Below are 7,960 nucleotides of genomic sequence, written 5' to 3'. Positions count from 1 at the left end.
CTGCACCTGACGAGCTCCCGCGGCGGCCGACGTTCACCAGCATGCCGTTCTTCCCCAGCGCCTCTATTTCTTCCTGGTTCACCAGGTGCTTCGTCTCATCTGTCAGCGAGCATGAGAGCAGCAGCACGTAGCTGCTGGCGGCGAGGTCGCGCACGGCCGGGACGAACTCGTACGGCATCGATGGCTCGGGTGACAAAGTTATAGCTAGCTTCACGTGCGAGTTGATCCATCTGCCTGCCTGCTTGTCTCTTGTGTACGTGAGCGTCTATCGGATACATCCGGCCGGAAAGCACAAGGACGTAGCTTGCCGGAAAGTACATGCGCCAAGGTTGCACCTACGTCGAGGTTGCGCCTACGCCAACATGCTCCGTTCTTGACACCGGCTTACGCTCTCGCCGGCAATCACCACCCATCTAGAAACGTCAGCGGAGAACCCGACGACAACAGATCGAAGAGGTCGGTCGGTCATGGACTCGGTTGGTGCGCACGCGGCCGGTGACGGAGACTTCAGGAGGTAGGCGAGGCGAAGCAGGGGAGGCAAGACGGCTGTGCTGCTCACGGCGGCTACGGGGCCGGCTGGTGGAGAACACGACGCAGTCGGACGCGAGGGGCGGAGCTCGGCTGAAGGTGGGGACGCAGGGAGGCGCCCCGTGGGCGGACATGACGGCCGGCAGCGGCCTGCAATCGAGCACCGACAAATTAGGAATTTTTGGTGTGCACTGCCACGTCAGCACAATGTCAAAGGCAAAACCATCTGAAATCCTCCCAAAACCACTCTAGGGGGAGATTTATACGGTATTCCAGATTTGAGGGGATTAAATAACCGGTTTTAGAGTTTGGGGGTATTTGATCCGATTAGGCACATTTGAGGGGGAAAACTATACTTTTCTCATCCGGTTTTGGAAACCTTATAGGAGGTTCTTGACCCGGTTTTTACTGGTTTTATGAATCTTGCATTAGAAGGTTTCTGAATTGCTTCTTCTGTTTTCTCGCAGGTTTTTTAATTTAGTTATTTTGTTTCTGTTCCAATAATACATTTTCAAAATGATTGTTATATTAAAAAGAGTGTTTCAAAATTCTTTGTATTCCAAAAATGTTAAAATAATCATTTTTACTTCTCATTTTTTTAAACAGTTTGGAATTTTAAAAAATTGTTGGTGTTTTCAAAAAATATTTGGATTTTAAAAGGAAACTTCGTACTTTCCAAAAGAATATTTTTTATTTTTCTTTATTTTTTCACATTTTTAAAAAAGAGGTCACGATATTTTTGCTAATAAAAAATGTTCAAAATGTTCAAATGTTGTTATAATTTTTTAAAAAATATTCACATTTTCATAATTCGTTCATCATTCAAAAGAGTCCACTTCTTCCCTTCAAAACAAAGAAAAAAGTGTAAAAAACAAACTACTACAGTGCCGAGCCGATACAATAATCGCTACATGGGTTGTCCTAGTTGGGAGGTGCGTGTACATCGAGGTCACTATTTGTCACAGCGAGCGACAAATAGGAGCCCTCCTCCACTTCATATATGGAGTGGGTTGTGTCATTGGGTCATGGGAAGGCTGCCTATTGATTCTCATGATTAGGCCTATCTGTTTGTCCCCCCAAATTGCATGTCAATAATCATTATCTAGGCATCTTGGTCTCTCTTATTGAAGTCACTTCAGATTGTTCGAATGCAGTGAAAGATATCCACTCGGAAGCGAAAGGAGGTAACATAGCCATTATTTGGGAGATTACAACAAGAAAGTCTTGCTTCACTAGATGTAGTTTTATTTATGAAAGTAGGAGCTCGAATGTCTTTCTCTTAATTTTGACCGTGATATCGTAACAAATGAGGGAACAACAAGACGTTGAGGGAATGATAACAAGGCGAAGCGGCATAGAAAACTACTCACATAAGTGTGAGCATTAGTCACGCAGAAGGCCCCAACATCGCCTCTGGAGATAGCAACACGCATGTTGAAGTGTGGCCATATGTGAGCGGGAGCAAAGTTCCTACTAGAGGTTATGCCATCGAACACCACAGGTTTTTGGGTCCTTCAAATGATGAGAGAAGGAGCAAAAGGGTGGTGTAGTGGTCATGAGAAGGGAGGGCAAGTTGAACTATGCACCATAATTGCTCTAGGCGGGGCCACAAGACGAGTATGTGCGTTAGTGTCTCCTTGGTGCAACGGTAGAACGGGTGGAGGAAGCAGTAAACACACCCAAGGTTTAAGAGGAAGGATTGTGTCGAGGTGATGTCGCACGGGAGGATCAAACATAGGACATTGAATTAGATTGACGCAAAGTTTTCCCAAATAAAATCAGCGATGTAAGGTGTTCGCAGTTCAACTAGCCAATGCGATCACGTGAATCGGGGAAGCATGTGGTAAATCTCTCTAGTAGCAAAATCGGCACAATCACCCCAAGCGCTAAAGCATGGGTTGACATAAGCGCCTAGAGTAGACCTAAGGAAAGCAGTTCTTCACTAGCTATCATATAGATGTGGTAGTGGGGTGGGATCACCAATGCATTGCGAGGAGGGCACAGGGGAGGTAGAATGAGTCTAATGTGTTGTGGTTGAACAAAATGGGGAGTGTATCATGGCGATCTATAAGTGTGGTTCCATTTTTAGGACAAAACGATGAGGTACACCCATCATCCGGAACGATGATGGTTCTTTCATGAGGGGGGGTGTCGTTAAAGATGTTCCAATTTCCCTAATAATTGTCATGGTCACAATAAGGATGGTGGACTACATTGAGGAGAAAACAAGTTTCTAGGTCATCAATGACAATGAGCTTGAGTGCACCCCTTTCCTCCCACCCAATCAAACAAGCCTTGTCCATGACCAAGACACCTAGAAATCGTCACCTAAGAAGGAGAAGGGTCTAGAACATAGCACAACATGACCTATCCATTTCATAGCATGATCATGTTATCCCATCATCGATATACAAACACTTGGCCAAAAATCATATCTGCCGAGAGGGAAGTCCATTTTGTCACTGGTGTGCCCGCAAGTATTTTCTCCTATCTACTAGCATTTTTGGAACCAGGAAGCAGGGTGATAGCACCTTGGGGGTGCCCCAATCTTTCAAAGAGAAACACAATGTTGATTTGGGCAGAGAACAACTTTTGCTACCTGACAACACTGGCCATTAGATGGTGTGCCTTAGCAATTGCTAAACGAATCTCTTGGAGGTTACTGACGTTGCTTGAGGCACAATTATCTTGACCACGAAGTTATATTCTTGCATGCAATCAAACAACACAGAAGAATGTGGTAAAACCATTCTAAATTTCATGAATATAGATGAACTATTGTTGGGATCGAGGTTTAAGGATTAGAGGGAGTTAAATAGTCATATGAAAGATTTCTCCAGCTTTAAGGTTGTTACTTTTTACTGCAACACAACAAGGACTAAACAACCCAAAGAACTTAGAAAGCAATCTCTCAAGAGTATTATACATCAAAAGATTAAAACTTGCAAGTGGGAGGTCAGGTTAAGGGAACGTAAACACTCATGACTCGAAGATGTTTTTTCAGATAAAAGTTGCAGTGGTATTTTACCCTACTATTCATAGTAAAAAGAAAGGATGTTTTCCAATGGTTGGGCTAGCTAGTTGTCACTATATTATGTCCACATCGATGGAGATTTCAAACCAAATGTTATAGGATCAGTTGTGTCACCTACCAAGAGGCCCGCCAAGCACAACCAACCTATCCCGTCGTGACTTTCACCAAGAAGCCTGACTAAGGGGTAGTTTTATCATGTAGGGCAATCTCCGAGCCCATACGAACTTTTAAGTCGTTCACGCCAGGTAATAGAGGCTCTCAAGCGTCTCCTGAGCATATCGAATGCACACATGGTCACCCGCAACTGTAGGGGGTCAGTTGTGGCCCTTTAGATAAATAAGAATGTCGAATCCAACAAGGAGCTAAATGTAGAATTAATATTCTCTCAAGTTCTATAAACCACCGATACAACTCCACTCACACTAATGTTCGCTTTACCTAGAACAAGAATAAAACTATGTGAAAATAAAAATATAGCTTTGCAAGATAATAAAGAGTTAGTTGTTGTTCTAATAAAAGAACAGTAAAGTAGAGAGTTTTGGAGAATAATGCGAAAAGGATTGCCCCTAGGCAATTGAATATGACACGATAGTGACACTCATCATACTTATGAGGGAGATGCTTAAGCTAACATACTTTTCGTACTTGGATCATATGTTCTTATGATTAGAACTCTAGCAAGCACCTGCAACTACTAAAGATTCATTAAGGTAAGACCCAACCATAGCATTAAGTTAAAAGTCCCCTTTAATCTGATATGCAACAACTCATGAACTCAGGTTTAGGCTTCGAGTCACTCCCTCAACCCCTATAAGAAAATCATTAACATATTGCAATACCCTACAACGGGGATCCCACATGCTTGTGCAAGGCCTTTATTTAAGAAATGGTGTTCGGCTGCAGAAACAGAAGCAAAAACAAAGAAACCCTAGAGAAAAGAGGAGGAGAGATCCAATCTTGAAGGGGCTCCCGCCCTCCGGAGGCCAAGGACCAGAGGGGGCCCTTCTCCCATCTAGGGGGAATGCCAAGCAAGCAAAAGAAGGAGGGGCCCCTGTCTCCCCCTCTCTCCGGGTGGCGCCGGAGTGCCGTTGGGGGAACCACCATGACGGCGATCTACTCCAACAACTTCGCCAACAACTTTCTACCTCTCTGTGCAGCGGCGTATCCTCTCTCACCCCGCTATAATCTCTACCTTGAACATGGTGCTCTAAGCTATATATGATTATCCAGTGATGTATTGCACCTTTAATATATTTGAGTAGTTTCCTTTGTCCTCTGGGTTAATTGTGGTATGATATGGTTGATATGAGTTGTATGTTATTATGGTGATGTCTTATGGTGCCCGCCGTCGAAGATCCGTAACTCTGATTGGGCTAAAAATTTAACACAATTATTTTCCTCATAATTAGCTTCCGTGCGGTTGAAGGAGAGCTTCGACCGACTTACGGTTGGGCCACAAGTCACCCCGACGCGCCCAGGGGGGTAGGAGCACCCCTGGCTTGTGAGGCCCACGGGCCACGTCTTGCGGTTATTCTTGTGCAAAAAAATCAGAAATATTCCGCAAGAAATCAATGTAAATTTTCAGGTCATTCCGGCTTTGCGATTTTTTTACCTAAAAACCCCAAAACAATAAAAAAATAGGTAGGGATGACAGTTTTGCCCATGGGTATGGGTACCTGCGAGTACCCTATCCGAAAACAGCGGGCATGGGCAAGACTTTGCAAGATTTTGTACCCACGGGTAATGGGTATCCATACCCACAAAATATATGGGTAGGGCATGGATATGAAATTGCATCCATGGATAACCCAATGGATACCTAAAAACATAAATAAATGAAAAAAATGCTATGACCTATGGGGTGAACGTCCAACTCATACAGCCGAACCCTAAATCCCTTATTCCCTAAATTAGTCATAGCTCATAGTCCCACAGTCATCGACCCGCGACTCCTCCTACGTTTTATGTGACTCCTCAGATGACGAAATCTTGACTCATGGCCAGCACACTCTTGTCCAACTCTTGATCCAGCTATCCCCAGCTCCTAGTGCTGCCTCCCACTACATTGGGCTTCCACCAACCACTGCTCGTACTCTTGCTGCCTCCAAGAGGCGACCCATCGGAGGAGGCCGCATTGGTCCTAGACTGGTCACCCGTCATCACTTGAATTTTAGACTCATTTATCTATCTTAAAAAATATAAATGCTATATTTCACCACGGGCACCGAAATCTCAGGACCAACCGTGCACTTGATAGAAAGTCCTAAAATAATCTTCAATCAAAGCTCTTCCATGGATTAAGGGATCACTCTCTCAATAATAGGATTGTGATGGAAGAGATGAATTTTTGGTATAGGCATTCAAAAAATGGAAGTTGTTTGCCTTCAGAGAATCAAAGAAGTGACAAGGAATCGCCCAACACTTCTTCTCTTCTCTTGTTGCCTTAGATCATTCTTCTTCGTTGTTGGTAGAAGGATGGAGGGAGTGGAGTGAGGTGAGGTGGAGTGGCTTGCAAGGGGTGGAATGAATGAATGAAATGACTTGTGGAAGGTACGATGGTTGCAATAATCATGAAAGGTGGCTTGTGAAAGGTATCATGATTGTGTTCGTGAAATGGTATGAGAGATATTTATTTATAGAGAGGATTCATAATCTAACTATTACTTGAATAAATTAACTGGCATGGGAGTGCCGGAATAAAACTTGCAAAGCTACCAAGTTAGTTCAGATAAATTTGAACAGCCAGGGCATCGTTCATGATCTAGACACAATACAATACTCTAATGTACTACTCCCTCCGCCCGGAAATACCTGTCATCGAAATGGATAAAAAGGGGTGTATCTAGAACTAAAATACATCTAGATATATCTCCTTTTATTCATCTTGATGACAAGTATTTTTGGACGTAGGGAGTACTAGATAAAAAGAAGTGGTGGTTTCGAACAATAAATGAAGCTCTTTTTTTCTGTGAGAATTGAACAACTCCGAAGTACTCCCTCCGTTTCAAAATAGATGACTCAACTTTGTACTAACTTTAATGCAAAGTTGGGTCATCTATTTTGGAACGGAGGGAGTACCATGTAAAACCAATTTCTTAGTAGTAACGCAGTAGATACAGCCGATCCAGTTTTCTCGGGGCATCCTTTGTCTGCCCATCCCTTGCCGCTGCCGCCGGTCAGCTCTGGCAAGCTGTCCTCGCAGCCTGCGATGGCGGCGGGGCTCCATTCATGTTGCGATCTGGACGGCGTGAGGCCTTGTGCGGCCTGTAACTTGACACAGTGGTGGTGCCAGTTGCAATGGCGACAACGATCTATGGTTAGACGACGGCCTTGCGCAACACGTGTGTGCCTCCCCCTCTCCCTGGAGCCGTCGTCACTCATGCGGTGGGCGCTCCATGCGACGGAGGAAAGGGAGTCACCGCCTTGCATCCTATCCGGGAGAGCCGGCTCGCCATGGCCCGTCATGGCTTGCGCTCTTCTGTGTAGGGGCTGGATGGGATGTGCCGGTGAACAAGTAGCGGTTGCTGCAGCCGTCGCCCGCGCAGCCGGCAAGAAGGTGTGGTGTCGTAGATCTGGCATGCGTGGGTGAGGACGGTGGAGCTTCTGGCGACCGATGATGGTGTTGTCTAATAAAGATTAGCCATCAGTTTCCCCTCGGATGATAGTACATGGTCTCTCGTCTGTCCCATCGGGATTTTTTTGGCGGCGCCAGTGACCTTCCTCTTCTGTTAATGTCTATCATGTTATGGTGATTGGTGAGCAGCTCTTGTAGCGGTTAAGTTGTCTGCTCATGCGGGCATGCTCACCCGCCGTCACGTCATTGCGCGTTTGCAACAACCGGGCTCGTGGCAAGTGGAGGAGACAATACATTATGAATTCGATTGGATGGTGCATCTCGAGCACCTGGTCTTGAGCTCCAGGGTGAAAATCCTATGTCTAGCTACTTATTGGCTAACCTGGTAATGGTGGCGTTTTTGACGTCGTTATCTTGATGAAGACATTGCTCGAAGTTTGCTTAGAGTTGGTCTTCAGGGTGAAAACCCACAATCTGACTGTCAGGCGTTGGATCCGGTGACGACGTCACTTATGTGTGGTTTCCTTCTTGAAGGCGTCGCTTTTGAAGAACCATATTCGTGGTCCTTGTGTTATCATGGGATAGTTGGTGCCGATGGTTATCGTTGTACATCGTCAATCGCTGTTTGTATCACTTCACGACTTTTTTTATCTTCACTTAGGCATAGCTTCGGTCTGGTATGACTTAGCTCTTTACCGGCGTGATCCTATGGTGTGTGTGTTAGTTGTGTGCATCCTATTTATGCAGAGGCTGGGTGTGGCTCATTGTAATTCTACCCCTTGATGCTATATCATGAGTCAATAAAAACATCCTTTATAAAAAAC

This window comes from Triticum dicoccoides, chromosome 4A (genome assembly GCF_002162155.2).
Source record: "Triticum dicoccoides isolate Atlit2015 ecotype Zavitan chromosome 4A, WEW_v2.0, whole genome shotgun sequence".
In the NCBI taxonomy this organism is placed as follows: domain Eukaryota; kingdom Viridiplantae; phylum Streptophyta; class Magnoliopsida; order Poales; family Poaceae; genus Triticum; species Triticum dicoccoides.
Note: the sequence above shows the minus strand (reverse complement) of the source record.